This window comes from Mustela nigripes, chromosome 3 (assembly GCF_022355385.1).
Source record: "Mustela nigripes isolate SB6536 chromosome 3, MUSNIG.SB6536, whole genome shotgun sequence".
NCBI classification, from domain to species: domain Eukaryota; kingdom Metazoa; phylum Chordata; class Mammalia; order Carnivora; family Mustelidae; genus Mustela; species Mustela nigripes.
This window is the reverse complement of record NC_081559.1, coordinates 136,769,352-136,796,001: the sequence shown is the minus strand read 5'-3', so window position 1 is coordinate 136,796,001 and position 26,650 is coordinate 136,769,352.

Genomic DNA, 26,650 nt, shown 5'->3' with positions numbered 1-26,650 from the left:
AAAGATGAAAATTAAGAAAGATTCTAAAAAAGGAATTAATTAGATAAGAAGTTGGTTGGAAAAAGGAAAAAAAAAAGACAATGTTATCAGGCTGGAGACTAGAACAAAGCCATGTGCCAGATTTAGGATGCATTTTGATCTATTAGAAGAAACAGTATCCCAAAATTTTAAAGAAAAAAACCTATATGTATACAAATATAAGGTTAAATACAATGAAGGGATAAAATATGACTATATCAATGAAAATTTTAAAAGATTTTTTAAAATATTTTATTTTTATTTATTTGACAGAGAGAGAGAGATAGATCATAAGTAGTCAGAGAAACAGGCAGAGAAAAGGGGGGGGGGAAGCAGACCTCAATCCCAGGACCCTGAGATCATGACCTGAGCTGAAGGCAGAGACTTAACCCACTGAGCCACCCAGGTTCCCTAAAAAGATTTTTTTAAATAAGTTATTGATAAGATAAGAGAGTTTTAAAATGTTAAAAGAGGAATAGGAAAAGTTAAAAAATAGAATAAGAATAAAATAAATTAACTTTGAAAGACTAAATGATCATGGGGAAAAGGCCTTGAATTCTATGTGTTGCTTTCCCCTAGCTCTAGAGTTCTGCTGTCTCATTAATCAGTGAACTTGGTCTTGGCTGGATATTTGTGCTGATTTCTGGGGGAGGGACTTGTTGCAGTGATTCTCAAATGTCTTTGCCTGAGGTGAAATTGCACTGCCCTTGCCAGGGGCCAGGCTAAGTAATCTGCTCAGGTTCTTGGAGCTTTTATTCCCTGAACCCTTTCAGCTTAGGAGGACAGGAATGAAGATGACGGCCTCCCAATCTCTTGCCTGTAGGAGACAAAAACTCAGCACCCCACTCCTCAGCACACCCTCAGAGAAAAGCAGTCAATCCCTCCCATCTCCCTGGTCTCCAGCCACACTCCAAGCTCAACCAGCCTATGACCAAGTGTTTCTATTTCTGGCACACAGCGTTTCTATCTCAGGAGTTGCCAAACCTAGCAAATTCCTGCAGCACACTCCTGCAGTGCTCCTCCGAGAGGAAGAAGGAGGGAGTCTCTCTGGATCTGCCATTTGTGGGGTCCCTGCTCAAAGAGCAGTGGTCTGAATGTTACTTGGATCACAGTTTAAGGTAAGCCTGAGCTGAGAGTCAACTCCTTCACTCTGTCTCTGTAGCTGGCCCCACTGATCTGATACCTAGGAGCTCTGCCACAATTAGACACCCTGATCTTTTTGTGTCCCCTCAGGTCCCAAGACCACACTATCTCCGCAAGAGCTCTTACCCCTCCCCACCTTGGCTTAGGATCTGGAGTGACATCTCTTAGTGGAGTTCTGATTTTGTGCTCCATTACTCTACCACTTGCCACTCCCCTCTGTGGTCCATCTTCCTGTCACTTCGGATTCACTTCTCCCCACATCCTAGCTTCTGGAAAGTGGTCGATTTTCCTTTTCCTAGAATTGCTGCTCTTATTCCCTTCTATCTCCTATTGAGTTTGTAGGTGTTCAGAATTGTTGATAACTATCTAGCTGAATTCCTGGGACCTGATGATATTTCAGTCTCCTACTCCTCTGCCATATTGCTTCCTCCTCTGAAGACCTCACTTAAAAGGACCTCCCTGTCCACTCATATCACAATCTAATAGGAAGATTTCACTGGAATCCCTTCTTCATGGATCCATTAATTAGATGAGGATAAGATTCTATCATTGAAAGATGGCATTTCATTTATTTACCTGCATCTTTTACCACTAGTGAGTTCCTGAATACCTGGGATAGTTAATTTTTATAACCCTAGCATCTAGCAGGGTATCTAGAAAATAGTAGAGACTTAATAAATGCTTGCTTTGGTACATTTTATGTCTTTCAAAGTAAATGTGAGCTCAGTTGATCAGATTCTCAGTCATTTAGTAGTTTGTTTTTAGCCACTGTGCACCAATTCCTCCAGTCATAGACTTAGAAAAATTAGAAGAAAATGATGTACAATGATTTATATTGTGATTTAGGATATTGATATAATTTGTGAGATTGATCAGTTGCTTCTTGGCCTTAAAATAGTTCTGTAATACAATAAAGTAGTGTTCCCCAAATGGAGCTTTGAAAGAGGCATATCCCCAGATGAAATAGTAAGCTTGATCCGTTGTTGGATGGTCACAATGTCTGTTACATGTATTTTTATCTCATTCTTTAAACTTCTCATTTCTGTTATATTTTGTGGCATATGTTAAAATGTTAATATAAGCATTTAAGCATAGGTACATATACATATTTGTGATGTACTAGTGGAATTGTGTGACAAAAAATGTATGGTCACACTAGTTTAGAGAACTGGACTAGATGACACATTTTTTGTTGTTGTTGTTTTCCTTGTTATGTGTAAGATTAATGAAAGAATGCAAATATTGATTTACTTAACTAGCATTTATGAGAACCTTCTATGTGCCAAACACTGTTCTAATTACTAGACATAGGCACACAAGGATAAATAAGACATATTTGTCTTTTTCAAAAAGCACAGTCTAATAGAAGAAGGAAGACTACAAATCATATAAATAAATGCCACTTTGCTGATTCCTCCTGTCCTCAAGCCACCATAATGCTTGATGTCTATTGAAGTGACTTAATACTCAGTCAGTTGGGAATGCATTTGGCTGCATATAACAATATTCAATTAAAACTAACCTAAACAAATAGGACTTTGTTTTTCTTACAAGTCTGGAGGTAGGCAGGCCCTTACTAGTGATGATTTAACTGCTTACTGATACTATGAGGTACTGAGGTTGTACCATCCTTATTTATTGGCTTTTTAGTTTTGTACTTGTTGCCTCTTGACACAACATGGCTGCCGAATCTCCATAAATCATATTTCATTCCAGATAAGAAGATAAGAGAAGGACAATAAAATACTGTGCCTATGGAAAACAAAAACTTTGACAGAATCTTCCTCAGTACACTTTGCCTTGCATCCTTTTGGAGAAAACCGTCACAAAACCACCTCTAACTGCAAGGGAGTCTGCAAAATCAAACATTTGGCTTTCTAGTTTCTAAATTTTCTAGTTTCTAAATAAATTAGGAAAACAAAAGAAAAGTGGTTTGGCAATGGTGGTATTTACACAGCCATCCTATAGTACCTGCCCCAGGCACTGAAAATAAATTGCCTAGTATTTTAGATATTGGTATGAACTGAATTTATTTCCTACCAACCCAAAAGCTCCTTGAGACTAGATGTGGCCTTGTCTCTCTTTCAATAAATATTTTTTGATTGAATGAATCAATAAATGAGGACACAATAAATGTAGATACTTCTAGTTGCTAAATCCAGTTGCTGAGAAACTGAGCCAAATGAAGTTTATTTTATAAACCTCAGGAGGGAAAGTTTCCTGTTTTAAACTCCTTGAGTTCCATAGAACCTAACAACTTCGCAAATACCCTAAGTGCTCAGTTAATACTCAATTCTAAATGAATAAACAAAGTGAACTAGCTGGTCCTGTGGCAATTCTACATTCCACCACAAACAAGGCCACCAATGATATCTGCACATCTTCAGAATGAAAGACTAGTTTTCTCAATACTCAGACACTTGATCCTGGGTATGTTAAGTCAACAGATACTTTTGAAATCTTCCCATTCATATACTTCATACCAATTTCAGTCTGTTTCTGGTTTAATAGTATGAATTTTTCCATCAAAGTCTCAATTTATAATCTCTCACCCTGAATTTTAAAATATCCTCACTGAATGTTGTAGGAGCCAAATAATCCTGTGTTATCACTCATATTCTGCATTAATATACCATGGTGGTCTCCTTTTAAGTATAAACTCCTAAAGGTATTTCACTGAAAAAGTAAGTCTGTCAGGTGAATGAGCTCAGAGCAAATTTACATGAGGAAATAAATGATTTCCACTGAGAAACACTCTTTCATTATCTAACCCACTCTCATCATTCAGTGTAAAGGTTGAGGGCACTGGGGAGGTCACAGAGGTCTTTGTCCTAGGCCACCCCTCACTGAATTCCTTAAATCATTTCATCCCAGTGAGAACAGATCTGTCCTTATGGACTTTGTGGAGGGACCTGGTGTCATTAGTAAGTTAGTCCAAGGTTTGAAAAGCTCAATTTCAAACAGTTAACCTTACCTTTAACATAGATTTCACGTGACTACACTTTGCTCAATTTTATCACTCTGGCAATAAAGAGTTGAACAATAGCCCTCTGAAGTCTCAGTGTCAAAGTTTTTATATGAAGGCGGCTGTTTCTTTCCTCATTCTTAAAGCTCAGTGACACTAGTCCATTTAACATTTTTCTTAAAGCATTCATTTTCAATCCCTGACTCATTCCTCTGATATTCTCTGCTCTGATTCAATGTGCTTTAAGTTTTAACTGTTTGCAATAGTATAGGCAGATATAGATGTGTTTCTTTCTCTCTGACTGGCCATTTGACAGTCCTGGTGCTAGTCCCCTAATGGAATTGTGGGATCTCAGTGTTGGGCTTGTTATGTGTAACCCGACTTGTTATGGCACCCGACTTCATGCATGTCTTGCAAAGATGTATCTAATGCAAATCATTCTCATCATCTCATTGTACATTTTGTTTTATCCTTACTGTGTATTAAGATTTTGTTTTTTGTTACCATACTAATTTTAAAGGCTTACTTCACATTTTTATTCTCTTTAATAAAACATGTATACACTATGCCAAGATTCAGTATATATTTAATAGCAAACATTATTAATATCTTTCTTTTTCATTCATTGATATATTCATTTACTTATTCTTTCATTCAACTATCTGAGCCAATTATATGTTGGTTAATTAAATTACTCGAGAGCCAATTATAAGCTGATTACTATGCCAGGTACTAGAAATAAAATGATCCAACTTCATAAAGCTTTCATCCTACTGAGGGAAGAGACATTAATCAAATCATCCCATAAATAAGGGTAATATTGCAACATTGACAAGAGCAGTGACAGAACAGATAGATATCACCTAGTCCAGAGAATCAAGGAAGACTTTGTTAGGAAGTCAAGATCTGAATGATGAGGAGGGATTGACTAAGTGGAGAATGGAGGTAAGAACATTCTTCCAACCCCCAGGTCATTCCTTCACTAAGGAAACACTTAAGTTCTAGGGACTGTGTTGGATACTGGAAATAGAGCAGCAATCCAGTCAGGAGTCCTGCCTTCACTGGGCGTTCCATCCAGTGAAGACAGATATTAAACACATCATTACACCAACAATGATTTAAATTATAATAAAAAAAACTGGCTAAAAAAGAGAGGCAGCAGGGCAGCTGTGAAATCAATTAAGCTCATTCTATGGCTTCGCTGAGAAAGCAGTATGAAAAAGTCATTTGAAAATAGCACTGGTTTTGCAAGACCAACCCCTGCCTGCTATCTCCTGTGATGTTTCTAAGATTGATGCTGATATGCTGCTACCCGTTTTCTCAGGAAGAAGTGCTTTGTGGGTGTGAAAATTCTTGAGTTACATGGTCTCAGGTACTTTTAATGAGTATGTCGTGTAGAGGTGTGTGGAATTTTCTTAGCCATATGCTGGCTTTTTTTTTTTTAATCGTAGGCAGAGATTCGCACAGTCTGAGAGAATTTGATCTGGGTGATTGTAGACCCTTGTCTGTGAGTGCAAATGGATTTTGTGTTGATTCCTTTTCTTACTTACCTAGTAGGAAAGGTAAAAGTTTTTCCTTTGCTTCAAAATTATGAACAGTGCTGGCCCTTTCCTATCTCTCTGCAATGTTTTTTCAAAGACATCGGTCATTTATTTTTAATCTAGATTTTATCAAATGATCTCTTACACAAAGTGATCTCCTGCCCATTTAAAAAGGGTTAAGATATTATTTATTATCTTTAAGGTAAGGATTTTATTTTTAAAAATACCTGTTCCTTTTTCTGTGTAACTAAGTAGAAATACTCCTATTTATCAATTAAATAACAAAGAAACATTTATCATACTTTTGTTTTATCTTCTCTCTCTCTCTCTCTCTCTTTTTTTTTTTTTTTGAGATAGAAAGAGAGTGGAAGTGGGGGGGAATGGTAGAGGGAGAGGGAGAGAGAGAATCCTAAGCAGTCTCCATACCAAGCATGGAGCTAGACATGGGACTCAATCTTACGACCCTGAGATCATGACCCGAGCCAAAATCCAAAGTCAGGTGCTTAACCGACTGAGCCACCCAGGGAACCCACATACTTTTGTTTTCTACACAAGCTCAGCTTTCCATTTCCTTTCCTTTTACTCTTACACATCTTAGCTTTCTCTTCAGATTTATCCTTGGTAAATCAATGCCAAATTTCTCCCTTTTTGTCATACATATTTGCACTGAGGTTTCTTAGACTGCATGTTTGTTGTTGTTGTTATGGAAGTTTTCAGGTTTAACATTTTTTTTCATATTCGCTCAGCATCATGTTGTAGTTATTACCATTCTTAATGTTTATCACTTAAAAATACCTCTGTAATATTTTTGCCATGCATTATTTTTAACTTGATATGCATAAATAATCTGTGTAATTGAAATAAATTTTCCTTATTTCATTAAATTTCCTCCTTCTTGCAAGCTTTAGTGCTAGCATTTATGTCTAGAATTTAGTTTTTTGCCTCCTCCCACTTTTTTACAAAATAAGATTAAGAAATATTTGAATTAATTTCTTTATGATCTGTTCTTGAACACAGTCTATAGCAGGGATAAGGTAAAGTTTGTGTGTCTTCACCCTCTCCCACAATTTTTTTGTTCATCCATGCATGCATACAGGCAAGCGTTCAAAACTTTTTGACACACATGTGGTCAGATTTTGAACACTAAGAAAAACTGTGTGCCTAACTATCAGCTCCAACCTTGCTAGTGTGTGGGGAGGAGGAATGGAGACAGGTATAGACATTTTCTTTATATTAGTTCATTTCCAATACTTAAAGTCTATCATTAACATGTTGACTACCTTAAAAACAAAAGCAGCCAAATAACCCATGGAGAATTCTAGCAAGTTCCACAGAACAAGATTTTTCTTTTTTCTTTTCTTTTTGTTTGTTTGTTTCTTTTTACTGTAGGTCTTGCCCCACTTTGTGATCCCTAGAACAAGTAAATAAGTGTTGAGTGAAGACAGAGAGAGAATGAATGAATGAATGAAAGGGAATGACAGGGAAGGAGAGAGAGAATGAGATCTTTATACTCTGGTGAAAAAGGCTACCTGTCCACTAGGGTTTCCTGTTTGCCTTCATAATAGGAAGCTGCTGAGTAAGAGCTGCCCAATCAGAGATGACATTCAAGAGCATTCTTTGAGTCTAGGTCAGACTGTGACTGAGTGATAGTGGTGTGTGGGTGAGTGGGACAACACCCCAAACACCTCCATTCTCTTCCTCTCTTAATGGATATCATCCTCTAAGGCTACTTTAGGAGTCACATGTTGAAAATGGTGGAACCACAGGACTGAATCACCACTTCGGGTAGAACGATTTAAGCAGGAAGACCCACATTGGACTGTGATGTGAAACAAACCTTTATTAAGCCATTGAAGTATCAGTGAGTATCGCTGTAACAGTTAGTGTTAGCTTTATAAATACAGTCTTTATCACACTGTAAACAATGAAGAAATAAGAGGATGTATGGTTTGGCACAATGTTGGACATGAGCCATCTTACCACGCTTGCAATACATACACGAAATTTATCTTCCCACTTTGCTGCTTTTAACTATTTGGTAGTGAGATAAGATCCTTCCACCTTTATAGAAGATTAAAGTTAGAAATTTAGTATAGAGGGCACCTAGGTGGCTCAGTCGGTTAAGTGTCTGCCTTTGGCTCAGGTCACTGAGGAGTCCCAGGATCAAGCCCCACATTAAGCAGGAGTCTGCTTCTCCCTCTACCCTCCTCCCTTTCATATCCTCTCTCATTCACTCTCTCTCTAATACATACAATCTTAAAAAAAAAAATAGTGTAGAGTGCTAGTACAATACTGTCTCACAATCAAAGTAAGGCAGTGAATTTGAACCTTTTAAAGTTCTAAGGCATAGATCATGACATTAGGTCATTACCCAGTGTGTTAAGAATGGTCCACAAGATTTCTGTGAAAGAAATATACAAACCTGCATCTCTAAAATTAGCAATGGAGGGCTTTCAACTTTAAAGCCATTTATCTTAGTTTTTTTTTTAAACAATAGGTAAATTGTTTCAAAATGACACTTTCATAAGAAAAATCTCACAAGTGGATCTTTTTCTCTCCCCTCTATCTTTGATATAAACACATCAGCTTCACAAATACAAGCTTCACACAACATATTTTTATGGTACATTTCTCCCCAAGTTTTGTACACTGAATACATAGTAACTGGAGCAAATATGCTTGCACGAGGCCACTCTTCACCACCCACTCAGTGTGGAGCTGGAAAAGTCATAAACAGTCCTTGGACACTGCAATGTGATCTTTCAATCTGCACTAGCTGACGACAATTTTCTGCCTGATTGGGAGCATAATGTCTTAAAAGAAATTTCAGAGCCCGCCTTGGACAAACTCCGCTGTTGGTGACATCTGCCTTATTACCAATAAAAATGATGTATCGTGTAACAGCAAATTACTCAGCAAACAATTCCCAGAGATCACCTTTGCTACAGAGTGTGAAACAGAACTACTCCCTTTCCTGAATGTCAGGAGTTTTACAGAGGAGAAATGACCTACCGACAGTTACTCAATGGGAAATGTCCCTCCTCAAACAGATATATGATGTTTAACTTTACACACTTGGTACCCATGGAAAAAGTAACATACATTGGTTCAGTTCTTGCAGAGCTTAGTAGAATATATATACACATAAAGCATATTCTTCAGTGAATTTATATATGCAGTAAATACATAGATGATACATAATGCATTTTATATATGTAATATACAAATACATGCTTTGGAAAGAGTCATGTGCCATCAACAAAGCCCGCTTCCAAAGGAATCCCGCTTCCAAAGGATACTATCTTAGCAATTGTATGCCCTGAATAAATATTATGACAGCAAGCTGGTTTGAAAAACTCCAAGGAAGAAAAATTTGAAGCGAAGAAGCCCCTAAATTTATTGCAATATCTGACCACCCAAGCACTGTCAGGATAAAATATGAGGAACACAAAAATGAATCAAAAACATTTTTTTAAATTTCTTGTTCTGATTCGAATAGGGTTGGGAAACATCCCTGAGTAAATTAGTCCTGGGCAAATGTATTAATTGTAATAAGACCCACACTGAAGCAATTAGGAGTTGCCAGTTCAACTCTGAAACAAAAGAGTACCATGAGTCCCAGTCACATCACTAAATAGATGAATACTGTTCACCAAACAAAGGAATTGGAGTGCTTCCTTTTATTATAGACGGCCACTTATTTCTTGCTCGTTTACAAATGGGAGCTCTTTAAATTTGTTCGCCCACAGCTTTTGAGATTAATGAACCTAGAGAAGAGCATGTTCTTTCCCAAACCTTAGAGAGCACTGTTATGGGTGTGTTTAAGAAAGTATTCCCATAGCCTAAAAGGACACTGGCCCTTTAACTTTTAACACACTTCCCCAATTAAGCGTTTTAGGCTCCAGACTTTAACAGCTGTCTGCAGCTGTTGAAAAGTGATTTATCATTGTCAGAGTTCGTGACCAAAACATTAAAAGAATTTTTTTTTATGTGTGGCAGGGTAACTTTCATCTATAGTCATTCATCCTCTTTAATGCTTTCTTATTCACAGTAGCAATAAAAAATGAAAGAAAAATATTTTACTGAATAATTTTGAATTTTATTTTCCTCACACAGAACGCTCTAATGATTTGTAAAAATCTTTTGTGTAAGAGAATATTGCTCTGAAAAATATTTGTTTTGTTTTATGGAGTAAAGTGTGAAGTTTTGCTTAAAAGCCTTTTGATGAAAATCAGATTTTATTCATGCATGGGAAATTCTTTTAAATTCTAAAATGTTCAAGGAAATCCAAAACCATTTCCCTGTTTTTGAAATAATGAAAGCTTTTTTTCCCTTTTTCACTGATGTTAAAAAGGCTTCCACATCAAACATTCAGTGTTTTCATAGTGTTATACTTTGTTTTTAAAAAAGAAGCATTTCCACCTTAAAAATTGCGAGTAGAAGGAACTTGGAAGGACCTGTAACCTTAGACTTATCTTCTATGGATCATGTGTCCACTTACCTTGGAGAAAGTCAGTTGAATAAAGGACTTTTTTCACTTCTTTCTAGTTCTCTTTTCTGTAGCCATTTGCCTTAACTTATTTGGAGTTCACTACTATTCAGTTATCAACTCAACAAGCATTCTTAAGCCCACTGTGTGCCAAGCCTAATGTGACCCAAAGACAGAACCTACCATAAGACAGAAGCCTTAGCCCACCCGGCATTCATTGTGCAGGTCATTTATACTCTAAGCAGACTACTAGAATCACATTTTCCCCATATCAGAGGGCCAATACCACATTTATTATGATTTCATTTTTTCATTTACTTCTTCAGATTTCTGTAAAATGAGAAGGTTCAATTCTACTCCAGAAGAGATTTTAACACTGAATCTGAAATCCACTTGCATCCTTTCCAGCCTTAGTACAGGGACTTTTCATATGCCCTTCAAAGGATTCCCCAGCCATCCATGTCTGTCATGGACCATAGACAACAAAATTAAAGAATTTTCGGGCCCTTAAAGCACTAAAAGAGTAGAACATACATCTGCAGGGGCCAATGGAGATGATCTGCCATAAATCCACTCCTTGTCTAGGGAAAATCACCATTTTGAGTACTATATTAAATCTCTGATTAGATTTATCTATGGCTAGATTTAACAAAATGTCTACCTCCTCAACTGGGAACTCTGCTGCCTGCCTCCCCTGCATCCCTGGTGATCATAAGCCAACTGCATGGACATATAGGAGTTGTAGCTCTCAGTGGCCGTTGAAGTGGAAAAAGAACTAATACTTAAACAGAAAATTCTTCGTGACACTTGCCACTGAACCATGGACAAGGTAGGGTTATAGAAGGAAAATGAGAGTGTATTTATAACCTTTACTAATAAATGTGAACTTATTCAAGTGAATGTGACAAGACTGCCTTAACAACTTGCCCTAAGTGAACAATTTTTAGTTCAGCCTGTGGCTTCACTGAGGAGTAAGAGAGAGATGAGAGGAAGCAACAGCCTTCTGTGGTTAGCTCTTCTGCTCCCAAAGTGTGCCTCTGTCTGCTTGCCTCCCTGAAAAAAGGCACTTGGCCTCTTTAATGTTTTGGCCATAGATCTGTCCTCCTAAAGATAATAATTTGCTTGAGCAACTTCCTGTTTTAAAGACACTCCCTGGGGCATGAGCGTCCCTAAATTATAGATGAGACGAAGTGCCATAAGAATGTTAGAGATGCACACTCCAGGTTAACCATGATCTGGAAAGTCCTTGAGAAACAGAAAGAACATTGAGAAAAGCTAAAAGAAAATCTAACTCTTATTTTTCTTTCTCTATTTTCCAGTTTAGGGTCTGTATGATAGTCATTGGCTTTATTACATGAGGGAAGCAAAGAGTCTGGGGGGAAAAAAGTAGAGGAGCCAGAGTCAGGACTCAAGATTAATAATGGCATCATAATGTATTTGATGACTTTATAGGCTAGCATGAAATCACTTTGTCATTCCCTCTTTCTCATAAAGAAATTGGGACACCTAGGAAACCCTTGTCATTGTTTATTACCATTGTCTTACATTCTGATGGCCAACTATGAATTAAGGTGATGTTCAATAATTTAAGCTGGGAGGAAAAGGAACCTTATCATAAATTTACCTGGTGAGGTCTCATTATTTTTAAAAGTGCAGGAAAGCTTCTAGTTTAAAGAAAGACTCATCATGGTAGAAAGCTTTACAAGCTCAGCCTGAGCACCTGGAGAAATTATGTCTAAGAGGAAAGGCATTGGTGTAGCAGGCTTTAAAAAGGTAAAAAGATTAAAAAAAAAAAAAAAAAAAAAAAAAAAAAGCTCCCCCTATAAAAAAGTACCACAGGAAATGTAGTAAATTTCATCTGTGACTTTCTCTGAGGACCAGCTAAAATATGTCAAACAAACTATTTCCCTTTTTTTAAAGAAAGGAAGCAATTGAAACATTAATATCCTCAAAAAGAATACTTCTTAAGAAAAAGTATCTTAAAAGTGACTGTCTGTATGTTTCTGAAATCATGAGTTAATTGCTAAGAGATGCATATGTGAACATGGTTTATGTAAGCTCAGTTGTTGAATATCATCTTGGAGGAAGAGAGTGTTTGTAGTTCAATTCCTAAATTGGAGGTTTGTTTTATACATTTATTTTTCTAAAGGCTTACTTCCTTTGACCAACTCTGTAGAGGCAAAATTACCTATGTAATTGAAGTAAAATATGTGAAGAAAAAAGAAGCTCTAAAATGTGTGGGTAGAAAGTTTTTTTTTTTTTAAAGAAGGTGACTGAAAGCCATAGTAAAATAATTGGACTTTGTAGAGTAATTTAGTCCCAGAAACCAAAAATCTAAAATTCTTGTAATTATATCACAGAAGACTGCCTTTAATCAGGAACAAGATCATAAGTATATGTGTGAGTATTCTGTGCATTGTAAAATATTCTGTAAATATGAAGTATTGCTGTTAGTATGGACCCTAGTGTGGGAGAAGCATGTGTCAAGTGAGAGAATGAAAGCTCTAATCATAGTCTAGCCATGGAAGTGTAGTCAGAGATGGTGGGCAGTGGTAAACAAAGGATGAAATCCTGGACCTAAGCTAGACAAAGGAAAAGAAACTTAAAATAAAAATGTAGTGAAATCTTGTTATTTAAAAAACCGAAGAAAGTTTCCCAATTAATGATACTACTGATGTTATTCCAGATGGCAAAAACAAACAATGGCTGTAGCAAACATTTTCTGGGGCTAGTGGGGAGTAATGTGTTCAATAAAACATGGAAACATTTCATTCAAGGTTCCCTCTACCAGGGACAAAAAAATAAATGTACTTGTACTTGTACTCCAACTCTGATTGATTGATATGATTGTTAAAGCACTAGTTTAAGAAAGATTCTGAGCCTGCATTTTAGCTGATCAGGAAAGAGGACGAAGTTCAACTGATGCTTCTTGCCATGGGCAAAGGAAGAGGAAATGACATAGAAGTTCAGATTTGAATAAGGGGAATGGAATAAGGACATTGAAAGCAGGATTGCTTTCAATGGTGCATGGTCTGTTTTCTTATCCAGAATATAGATGGCCACATGAGGGATCTCTGGGGATGTGCAGGATTGTAAAGAACTTAAATTTCTGCCTAGACGTATAAAATCATGAGAAGTTCACCCGAATGCTGATAGTGTCAAAGTCAGAGATTTAATATAGTATTAAAAATGGTAATTTTCTCCAGACAAGGGTGGGTTTATGGCAGATCATCTCCATTTGTCCCTGCAGATGTGTGTTCTACCCTTCTCTACCCTGCTAGTTTGCTGACATCACACCAGGAGACTGACCTTTAAGGACGGTCTCAGTGGGTTCTCTTGACCTGTGGCTTCCAGTTGACTTCAGGACTGGCTCATCCAATGGGAGGTGATGAAAGGAGGTCAGAAGGTCAGGAGAGAGAAGGAGAAAGACATCAGTTCTCTCCCTGTGAGATTATAGCTTGGCAGTGATGGAATTTCTCTACCAAAGTCCACATCTGTCTGGGAATTTTCTTCTACAGTTTCAGCTACATCTTTCTCTGGATCCCAATGAACTTTCTCTTCCCTTCCCTCTTCAGCTTTTGGGTAGTAAGGGCTTCCTTCAATTGCTAACTACCAGGTGACTATCATGCCTGTTAACTTTCCACATTTTGTGAATTGTTCCTTTGTTAAACTCTCCTCAATTGCCTTTTGGAATGTAGCATCTTTTTCTTCCCAAGATTGATATAGCAGCCCAAAGATACTTTTCTCCATTGTCTAGGGTTATAGTTGCATTATGTTAACTATAGGACATTAGAGAGCTTTAATACTCCCCTCCATAATTTCAACAGGGCCCTCTTCTATGATATTAATAATTGCTTTTATCTCAACAAAGTATAAAGAATTCTATAAATGAAATTTCATTATCTTCTCCTTTTTAACAATGACACTCAGGGGGTGCCTTGGTGGCTCAGTTAGTTAAGCATCTATCTTCAGCTCAGGTAATGATCTCGAGGTCCTTGGATTGAGCCCCACATCTGGCTTCCTGCTCACTGGTGAGTCTGCCTCTCCCTCTCCCTCTGCTCCTGCCCCCCTGCTTGTATTCTCTCTCTCCATCCCCCCCTAATATGTACATATAAATCTTATTTTAAAAAATCCAAAACAAACAAAAACCAATGACACTTCTGTCCTCCAAACACACGCATGTGCTCATACACACACACACACACACACCAGCTCATGCTATAGAAAAGTCTGAATCTGCACCTGCTCCACAGGATTAGCAATGTCTACACACAGGAAATATTATCTGATTTTCCTGCCAATGTTCTTGGACCAATGAAATCAGGTTAAAGTCTCATTAAATGTAATCTTGAAGGAGAAAAGAAATCATAACATATATGCATGAAAGAAGTTGTTAGCACAAAAGTATATTGAGGGGGACTTTTCTGTTGTCCCATAATTGGCATCTAAGACTGAAAAATTAAAGCAAGAAGATGTCAAAGTAACCCCATTCTTTTTTTTTCCAATTTATTTATTTTCAAAAAAACAGTATTCATTATTTTTTCACCACACCCAGTGCTCCATGCAATCCATGCCCTCTATAATACCCACCACTTGGTACCCCAACCTCCCACCCCCCTGCCACTTCAAACCCCTCAGATTGTTTTTCAGAGTCCATAGTCTCTCATGATTCACCTCCCCTTCCAATTTACCCCAACTCCCTTCTCCTCTCTAACACCCTTTGTCCTCCATGCTATTTGTTATGCTCCACAAATAAGTGAAACCATATGATAATTGACTCTCTCTGCTTGACTTATTTCACTCAGCATAATCTCTTCCAGTCCCGTCCATGTTGCTACAAAAGTTGGGTATTCATCCTTTCTGATGGAGGCATAAAACTCCATAGTGTATATGGACCATATCTTCCTTATCCATTCGTCCGTTGAAGGGCATCTTGGTTCTTTCCATAGTTTAAAGTAGCCCCATTCTAAAGAAGTTTACAAATGGAATCTTCTGGAACCAGAAGTCTTTGTCAGGTTTATTATACAGCAGACTGATCTCAACCACAGCCCTTCCAAACCTCAGTTTACAAAAGCAGAAGACTAGAAATTGAAGAGAGAGAAAGGATGAAGGAGAAAACTATGGAAATTAGAATTTGTTGACTTGAATGAGGAGTGCTGGCCTTTTCTTACCCATCCTGGAATGGAACAAGGAAGAGAAGAGATGCTTCCACTTCTCCCAAGCCAAAATTGGAGGGACTTCAAGGGACTTGAAGTGAGTTGCTTGCCTTAAGAAGAGAAGAATGTCACCTATTTGTCAGTTATATAGACATTAGATCTAATAATTAGATGAATTTGGCTGGCTGATATTCCCACTTCAGAAGGGTAAAAAGAGAAAGATAGACAACAAGAAAGCCAAAATATAGGCAGACAACAAACTGCATTCATATCCATGCTGGACCCATCCTAATGGTACCACACTGAGAAGACTAGCTGCTTGATGAATAAACCCCAACTCCAAGAGTCTGTTAGTGTCTCACTGAGATCAAGAACCAGAAGGTTGTGGATGTTAACACTCTGTAGAGTCAGCAGATCAATGTCAGTCCCAGAGTGTATCAGTTTGCTATCAAAATTATCTAAAAGAAGCAGCAGTGAACAACAAAGAGGATTCCATCTAAGGCCAGGTAAGTAAGAAACCCATGTGCCCAAATTTATCTCCCCTGCCCACTGCTGCAGCCCTAGTACCAGAAGAGAGAAGAAGAGATGAATAAAAGAGCAGAGCACTTTCCCTTTCTCTGCTGTTCCTCCCAGCAGATGGGAAGGAGAGCAGGAGAGGAAACAAACATCAAGTAGAATGTAAATTTAATGTGTTAAATTGAACTGAACTATAATTCATGAATACTGAAAATCAAAAAGCAATGGAACGTGCCCAAGACATCATTAAGGACAGAGAGGAAAGATTTTACAGAGCATGTTTGGAAGTGGTGATTGAAGAAATATAAAACTGAATCATGGCTGTTGAAATTTGTTACTTGCTCGTGCATATGTGAGATTGTTCTTTTTCAGAACTACCTGACCAAGAGACCCCTCCTTTCTTCCCATCTTCTCTCTTCCCAAGTGGAAAGCTGAAAGAATTGCTGGGTTGCAGAAAACTGCCCTGTCCTCCACTCTCTGCTCATCCTCCCCCAGCCAAAAGCAGAGCTACTGCTAGCTACTGTGTGAACTAAAAAAAGGCACCCTCTCTGGACAGATGCATCCCCGTGGGCACATACTTGATTGTTGCTATCTCTATAGTTTCACATTCTTGTATGCCTTTCTTTTCAAGATAAATATCATAGACTCTAATGATGTAAATACATTTCAAAGCCTACGGGAAATTGAGCTTGTGTCAGCCTTTCTCTACCTAATGCGAAGTCACATATAAAACCAAGGAGCCTCATTTATTTACTCTTCCCTTAAAGACATGAGAGCCCTTTTCTCACCAGCTGGCTTTCTCTTCTTTCTGAGTTCCTCTCTTCTCAAGAACATGTTGGAATAAGTTCAGTGGTTAAGGGAAGTCCACTTCTTCGCCCAAAACTTGGTTAGAAGAACTCAACCCTGGATTTTTAATTAGCATTTTAGGAGAATGTTTTAAAGAAAGTGAGGACTAAGCACATTTTTAGTATTTTGCAGTGACATCTCATTGACCAGTAAACTCTAAGTCTTCTCAACTACTCTAGAGTCTCTACTAGTGTTTTAACAAACTTGGAAACGAGTGTGGGGGGGATCATATTGCAAAAACAACTTCTTACTCTTCCTCCTTTTCTTCTTCCTCTTCCTACAACTCATCTTCCTCCTCTTCTTCTTTTGACTCCTCTTAATGGTAGTTTGCATATACTGGAGCATGTATTATAACACTGGGCACAAAATTATAAGTAAAATGAAAAATACTTCATCCTATGAAGCTATAACAATATTCTACTTGTATTTTTAGCCTACTTCATACTAATTTAGGGATCTGGTTCTTTCATCATTAGTTAAAAATAGTGAGGTTCAGTTTGGAACAATTTAGAAAAACAGGAAAGAAAAGTGCCTCATGTATTTTATCATGAATTGAAAATCTGGCACTACTTTAGACAAATAGGACAGGTAAGGGAAATGTAAGCTATTTTTAGTTTGAGTATATTTTAGAGCCCAGATAAATCTGATAAACCAATTATTTTATTTTAGTGTTATGTCTCTTATAATAATATAATCTGTTGTTGAAGATAAAAATTATAAATCAAGAAACAAATATAGAGAATTAAATAATGAAGCAATTATAAGACAATTTCATCATAACATAAAACCATTTTCATTTTGAAGGATATTTCAGGAGACTTCATGCTCAGTAGAACTACAAGGAAATGCTCATTAACACGAGCATTCACAGTCTATTCTACTAAGGCCTCCTATACTTTGTCTTATAATCTTTGTGTTAAAGTCCAAGATAAGAAGATATTGAATGTATGTATATTGGCTATGTGTAGATGGAATAGTCCAAAAATTAACTAACCTTGGAAACTTTGATTCCTCTCCTGTTTTGTTCTTTGCAGTTTACTAGCTGATTAAAATGGCCATTTGTGCTAGAGAATTTCTCACAGTTAAATTTGGTGATTGTATCTCTGTAGTGTCATTGGACATGTTCCTTGGTTCCCTATAAAAAGATAGTTAGATTTAGGGGTTGATAAGATTAGATGGGGGAGCAGGTGGTGGCAAGAATAGTTCAAGTGATTCTACACAATTCTAACAAGAGGGGCATAATTTCCAATTGATTCTCACTTTATGATGTTACGGCCTTTGATGATTATTGTTAAAATCCATTAGTTAATTAGCATTTTGAGAAATGGTGATATTCTGTCATTCCATGTTCATTTGTTTGGCAGAAAATTTATATTAAAAAAAAAAAAAGAAATGTCTCCCCATAAACTATTTGATTACCCTGAGGTACAGTTCATGCAGGAAAAACGGACTAAATATTCATATCCTCCCTTTACTTATCAGCTTAGAGAATAATATTTGTTCATTAGCATCGTCTAAAGATAACCAGTGAAGTTCCATACCACCACCACCCCCGACCCTCCCGTATCTTTGTAAACTCATGGATTCAAACATATTAGTTATCTCTCAATCCACTGAAGTTGCTACTAATGGTCAAATTGTCCCATCTTTGGCCAGTGGGACTCTAGTCAAATAATCTTCTGAGTCCTTTTCATACCACCCCAATAGTTGCTATTACTACCTTTCTGTCTGGTACAAAAAGACCTCCCGGGCAGATCTTAAACATTTCTTATTCCAGATATTCCAGATATCTCTGAATATTTCCCTCAGCCTGATTCCTTTTAGTGCAAAATAGAATTTAAAGACTACAAACTGGGTACTCCTTCCTTTAAAAAATATTTTGGTTCTTTAACTGCTAGTTACAACATTGTACAATCTGTTAGAGATTAACCAACAAAGATATTTAAATTATGGTCAAGAAAAGATGCTAGGATAAATAAAGCAGTGTATTTTAATGTTGTCTAATTACATATCAGTTCGCTAGTGAATGCTGGCCCATTTGTATGTTTTCTTTTCTACACAGTCTTAGAATTGCTAGAACTAAGATAAAGAATACTGTGAGAATAAGAACTGCCCTTCTCATCCCACACATGTTAAAGACTTTAGGACAGTACCTGGTGTATAAAAATGTTCAATAAGGAGATTGTTTTTATTATTATTGGCTGGATTCACAAACCCTTTTTCCCATCCAAAAAATAGAATCAAAAATAAAATAATTTTAAGGTAGAGGGAAGAAGGGACACCTGGCTGGCTCAGTCAGTAGAGCATGTGACTCTTCGTCTCAGGGTTATAAGTTTGAGCCCCACATTGGGTGTAAAGATCACTTTAAAATTTTTTAAATAAATAAAGTAGAAGGGGAAAATGTCCTCTCTGAAGGCCAAGTAAAGGCTAGTTAATACCTGCCTCCATTCTACTTCATAGTAAGTTTTCTTGTGTATCACAGAAAAGATCTGGTGATTACATTTTCTGGAATCCCCTTCTCCACATGGGGAACCAAGGTTTTTGTTGTGTAAGAAAGAAAACAGAGCTGTAACACTGATGAGGTTAAATAAAAATGCTGTATCTCTGAGTTTGAATTGGAAATATCCATATGACCCAAGAATTTATTATGACGCACATATGCATACATTCCCTAATTTGTCCACCAAAGAAACCTATGGATCATGACCACTGCAAAAAGAATGAATGGCTTTATTGCCCAAATTATGGCCTCTAAATTTAATTTTCTACTGGTAAGAGTGAATACTCCTTAGAGAAAGAGCTGATTCCATGTTGAGGGCAGAAAGTGGGCAAGATGAAGTTACTGCATCTTGTCACAATGACAAAGCATGGAAGGTATTTAGTATTTTGTCAAAAGAACCAAGAAGCCAGCTTGAAAATGTTTCCTTTAGCCATGGGTTAGACAACTGGGCATTGATAAGAATAATTACAGCAATAATAATTCACAGTGATACCAGAAGCAAAAGTCTCATTGATTAACTTTTGAGGAAAACCGCAAATAAAGAGATATGCTTAGTCAATGAAGGCTTTGTCCTTCCTTTCTTACATGAAACCCCTTGACACTTCTTTAACATTGCCTCTGTATTGGTGTTTTTTTCTGAGGTTCGTTTTAGAAGCCAGAGTTCTACCAGTCTGATCTCATTACACATGTAGCTGTTACTGTCCTTATCTCTTAATATGTATACCATCGTTCATGACATAGAGTTCACAAGAAGCCACCAGTAGAGAGAGCTTCCAATACACTCAGAATGTGACAAACATTTGATTAAGACCTGTTAGGAACAAAACACCTTTCCTGAGATTATAGCAAAGACCAAACCACATCCCTGCCATCCAGTAGCTCATATTCTGAGAGGACACAATTTTACATGAAGGGAGGAAAAAGGGGATGGCACGGAGGTGGTCAAAGGTAATCAACAGGCCAACAGGCAAATTATTCTGAGTAAAAGTTTACAATAAAAAAACAAGTAGGTCATCAAAGTGAAGCAAGAGAAGCTTTGTGAGCATATTTTTCCAAAGTGATTTCTCTTTTTCCTTGTTAAGGAAAACCTTTAACAGGGTGTTAACATTATGCATTCTAAAGATTTTGTCTCTCCTTCTTTCATTCAGGTCAATGCTGTATTGAACAAAATCTGGATTATTCATCTCATCACCCCCTGGCTTAAGCAAACGTGAATGTGATTACCCTGGTACGATAGGAAGCTCCATTTCATAACACACTACTTTAGTATAATGACTCTTTTCCTCTGAGAATTGGTTTTGAAACTCACCCAAACTTACTCAGAGGAAACTCATTTTGACTGTAATGGCTACATGTGTAATGAGATTAGACTGACAGAATCCTGCTCGTTCCCTCTCTCTTTTTTTCTTATTTTTACAGACAAAAATATATCAGATTTAAAAGCCTTCTTCTTCTTCTTCTTCTCCTTCTTTTTTTTTTTTTCAATCTGAGAGTAAAACAGGAATAATAACTATTGAGCCAGTGGTGGTTTACAAATGTACGGAACTTGCAGTTTTATTTTCTGCACACAAAGACTGCTTTTATTACAAACAGTGCGCTCTCGCTGGGGAGTATCAATTCTAGTGTCTAAATCTCCAGGTAGAGGCATTTCCTTGCCCAGGAGTCTAATAAGCATGCCAGAAAACCACACCGAGCAGAATGCTATATGTTTCATGCTAACATGGGACCATCATCTTGTTAATTTCCTGGTGCTCATGTGTATTTTGTTAACTCATCAATTCAGTGGTTTCTACATATTTTATGTTTTACCATATATGTCAGGATAATGGTACATGGGTGGCATTTGTAGGCAGGAGGGGAAAGACTTGTCACAGACAGGTCTAAGGGCTTCCAAAAATGGGCTCAGAAAGAATTCTTCTTAAATAACAAACTCTGGTGGTACTCTGTCATTCTGGGCTGAAAGGTGAAAGTTTCTGCTTTCTAAAAGTCCTGCATGGTTCTTTTCAATGTATGTCACGCACGCACACACATACACCCATGCACAAGCACACACATGTGCACACACACTAATTATTTGAACACATGGTTCTCTGAACTCCTTTGGATCACATAGTTGCATAATTCATTTTGACCTTAATCATATATTCTTTTTGTATTGCTACTTAATAGTTTTATGTCTGTAAATTCTATCACCCCAGAATAAAATACTTACATTAAGGAGGGCTGGGATTAGGTTTTACTATTTCTTTAAATCACTGTCTTCCCTGCCCTGCTCCCCCCCAACTAGTTTTCAATATATTCCTCTGTCATAACTATTATTACAGAAATATAGTAGCCACCATTGGCAGGCGGCATCATCGTTATTAACAATAATAATTTTCAACTAGTAAGCCATGTGTTGATCTCAGTAGTTTGCATTAAAGTCTCCTTATGTTCTTACAAATATTACATATGTTTTAACCACATATTAAATTTTTAATAAAATATATAAGGAACCAATTTCAACTGAAATGTGGGACTCCAGAACAAAAACATAGACTACATAGAAGTGGCCAAATTTAGCTATGTGGATAATGGTAGTATGTTTCCTGAAAGGGTTAAAGCAATTTCCAGAATTATCAAATGTTTGCTTATGAGTTGTGAAAGTCTGGCTCACTATTTAAAAGAACTTATTCCACAATTATCCCAGAGGGCCTCATTGATCACCCACTCCTTCCTCTTCCTTCTTATCTCACGGTTTGGTGATTTTTATAGCATGTTTTTCTTATTTTCCATGAAACATTTATGAGATCCTGCCACTTTAAAATGTTGCCTTAACTCCAGAAGGCAAATGTACTGTTGCTACAACTGAAAAGCTAGTTTGATTTTACCAATGTTTCAGATAAATAAAAGTCAAAAGAGCTAGAGTTCTTGCTTAGAAAAGTGTTGGACTTTTGGGGAAAATTATCTTAAGGATTGCAATATCTCCAGGCTATAAAACTCAATTGGAAAATACTATGAAAAGGGTCTTTCTAGTAAGAGTTTTCATAGTCTTACTTCTGACTGTGACTGGAAATACCACAGAATAATTAGAATGAAAATTACTTCAACATTTTTTAGGCTTCACTGGAAAATGCAATGCAAAAAAATCCCCCCAAAATCAAAAAACAACAACCTAAAAACCCAAACCCACAATAGTTAAAAAACATAGGACTTCACAAGCATTTTAGATAATAAGTGAAGTGTATCTTTTGGGGGAAAATATTTGCATTTTCAAGACAATTCTTTTAAACCTGTATCATCACCATTACTAAACTTAGAAGAACAAGACAGCAGTTACTATTACTCTAAATATAACTTTCTAAATATTTTACCAATATTTTCATTGAGTGGGAATATTCTCCACAAGTAATAGTCTATTGGTCATTCAGTTAAATGGCATGCTTTCCTAATAGACTCTCTGCTCTCTGTTTACTATTGTCTGGATTTCTTTTAATCCATTCTTCAAACACTTATTTATTAAACCGGTATCTATTGAACACACGGGCCTCGTGTGACCGTACTAGAACCTAAATGGAATACACAGAAGATTGTGTAAATTAAGCCTTGGTCCCTAAATTAAGAAGTTTACTGTGGAAAATAAAGCATGTACCTATAAGCTATAATATAAGAAATAAAGATAAGTACCATAAGAAAAGGACAGATAGTGTTTACAGAAGATCAAAAAAAGATAGAAATAACTTTTCCCTAAAAGAACATGGAAAGGTTTTTGGAAATGTTGGAATTTAAACCAGGCCTTAAAATATTGATAGCATTTGGATTTTGGGGTCTAGCAGGGCACTGCAACCAATAGGAAAATATGGATAGAAGTGCAGAGGAAGTCAATGTGGGGCATATATCAAGACACAATGTAGAACATGTCAGGTCCAGGGGCATGGATGAAAAGAAAATTATATCTAATCTCACCAGTCCTAGACAAGGACAACATATCCTGATAAGTCTTGAATACCATGCTGAGGATTCCCACTTCATTCCTTTATACATAGGGCTGTACTTGCTTCAGAGAGATTGCTGGGGGATGTATAAGATAGGCAAGAACAGAGCAAGATTGGACACAAGGAAGGAAGGAAGGAGGCTACTATATTTTTTCCAAATAAATGGTAATTAATTAACTCTTCAAACATGTCAGGAAAGGTAGAAAATGATGAGGCTAAGCTAGAAATATGACAGAGGAAGATGATATAACACTTTGGAAAATTGTGACTGCTATGGGGAGGGAGTTACGAAAGGTTGATTAAACATTAAAGATATCTTGGGTATTTTAAAACAGTGTCGCTGGAAGGATGATAGTGTTTTCTATGTAAGTATGAAATACTAACCAAGAACCAGATTTAGAAGGCCATATTATAAGAATTATTCCAAACAATGAATTTCAATGTTTTGCACAATGTGTAGTGCTAATAAGAATGACAGACACTAGTTGCTGTCTGCTCCCCCCTTAAAATATGTTCTCCCCTTCTTCCAATACAGTAGAGTTTATCAGAGTGCAAGGACATCCAGCTAAAAACTCAACTTCCTGGGCATCTGGGTGACTCAGTGGATTAAGCCTCTGTCTTCGGCTTGGGTCATGATCTCAGGGTCCGGGGATCAAGGCCCACGTTGGGCTCTTTGCTCAGTGGGGAGCCTGCTTCCCCCTCTCTCTCTGCGTGCCTCTCTACCTACTTGTGACCTCTCTCTCTCTGCCAAATAAATAAATAAAATCTTAAAACACACACACACAACCCAAAACAACTCAGCTTCCCTTAAAAGTTAGGTGTGCTGACGTTACCCTGAGTCAGGGTAATGACACATGAATTGAAGTCATGTAGACAACTTTTCCATTTTTTTTTCTTCCTTTTTTTACACATACTGAAAGCAGTGATCCAGATCTTCCCATATATTTGTAGACAATACCTTGGAAGGACAGAGCTACAAGCTGGAAGGGCCCTTGGTCCCTGAATGATTTTGTTGAATATAGGTGCTCTGCCTTCTCGTTAAATAAGAGAAGAATGAACTTCTGCCTTTTAAAAATAATTGTATTTGGATAAGAGCATTACCCTCATCTTGGCTAACACTTACATATTTAATCAATGAAAGAATGAATGAGCTAAGACTGAATTAGAACATTAAAATAAAGATATCCAGGAGACTAATGGACTGATGGAAATGCATGTCCAGAGTGTACAAACATTTAAAGTTAAGCAAAAGATTTGTTATTTACCTATATAGGTCAATAGTTGACACTTGATGAGATCACACACACACACACACACACACACACACGCACAATAAATAAAGGAAGGAGAAGCAGAAGAAAAAGAGGAAAAAGAAAAAGAAAGAAAAAAAATGATCCTCAGACACAGAAGTGGAGGAGCCAAGATGGATCCTTGTAGACTGAATTCATGTATCAAATGGCAGGTGGAAGAGGACACAGAAAAGTCATGGTCAAAGCAATAAGAGAACCAGGGGTGATGAGTGACAGTGCCAAAGGGAGTGAGTTTTGGAGAAAGATGTTTCAAGAAATTGAGAGGATCGGATCAGTGGTCTGAGTAGAGGCTTAACAACTGTGGTCAGTGAATGTAGACAATCATCTTCCCAGAAGTTTGGCAATGGCCTGAAGGAGAAAAATGGAAAACATGGGATAGTTCATGATCAAGAGAAAGTTGGGTTTGGACAGAACAACAATAGCACATTGGCAGGCTGAATGGAAGGGACTTTTGAAGAGGGGAATAGTAACAAATGTTAGTGGGGAGTGGGTGGGGGCCAGTTAATTGATTCAGCAGTGTTTCAGGATGGGAATAAGGAATTAAAAAGAAGGATTAGAGTGGAATGGAAGGAAAGAGGTGACGTGGGGGAGAAGTTGGATGAAGATGCAGGGAAAGTTTGAACAGGAAAGCCAGGAAGTAAGGAGGGAAGCTGAGGGAGTCTGGTCTCCAACATTCTTCTTTTTATCCACAAGACACAAGAGCAACGTTTACAACAGTATTCCCTCCAGTGCTCTAAAATGCTCTTGGCAAACTGACATTAAGCTTATGTCTACAGCCACAAAGCAGTTTGATTGCTGTATCAGGACAGCAGAAAAATAATACTGATTTGTGTGTGCTGCTGCCCTATCAAAATAAAAAATATGTTTTACCAAACTTTCTTTCACTTTTCTCCAACATTAGAATAAAACACTTACTTTTATATTTTTCCCTTCACTGTGTTGTCTTAGCATTAAGTAGTAATGAGACATGTAATTTTGGATTCAGTTTCTTTTGATTGATTGTACAATATAATTTTGTTGACAGTCTACAGCTCTTTTCCTTTAATTTGACAAGTTATTAGACATTTATCTTTACATCATCATTGCCTTCAGACAAGTTTTATCTTTCTTAGCAGCATTGTTAGTAGACAGCATTATTCATACCCTGAGGAATGTAGGCAAATATTTTTACTTAAGAACCTTAATAACATAAATAATAAAGAGCTACCAAGCAGGTGCTAAAGCAAAAAATAAAATGCACTTTTGTGTACCATATTTTTGAATTTCTGAACGCATTGCATAAGCATGTAACTTAGCCATGATGTTTATAATTATAAAGGCCAGATAGAGAGATGGCCATTTATTTTTTAACAGTTTTACAAAATAAAATTAAAGTAAAAAAAATAAATAAAAACAAAGGTAATTACTTTCAGTGTTCAGTGGTTTAAAGTGCGGAATCTATCTTATGGGTTCAGTAAATGTTACATCAATCGCACATAAACTTACCAGCAGGCCAATGGCATTTGAAACCATAAAGTGGACTACAGCAGAATAGCTCAGTTAGAATACTTAAAACGATAAAGTAAAAGTAAATGTATCAGTCTTTTCTTTTTCTCTTTTTAAGATTCTATTTATTTATTTGACAGCGAGAGAGCACAAATGGGGGGACAACAGAGGGAGAGGGAGAAGCAGGCTCCCTGCCGAGCAAAGAGGCCCATGAGATGTTCAATCCCAGGACCCAGGGATCATGACCTGAGCCGAAGGCAGATGCTTAACCGACTGAGCCACCCAGGCGCTCTGATGTATTATTCTTTTATGGAGTAGGATTTGAAGTCAGAGTACCTATAGCTCACATGTGTGACTTTTGGCAAGTTATTTACTTTCTTTGTGTTTTATTTTTTTCATTTGTCTAAAGGGGGCTTATTTGTGTGGTGAAAATAAGCCATAGGTTATTTTTAAGCATTTAAGTTGTAAAAATTCCATTTAGTCATTCATTTATTGGTTCATTCATGCAAGAAATATTTTCTGAAGAACTGCTCAGTGCTGGACTCTGAGCTAGGTTCCTAGGTGGCTGACAGGTTGGTAGGAGCAAGCCCTGAAAGGTCTTATTTGTCATATTTTTTAAAAAGGTTTTACCCAGAACACTGAAAGGAGCAAATGATGAGATTTGCCTTTGAAGGAAATTATCCTGGTTTATCAGAACTGATCTGGTG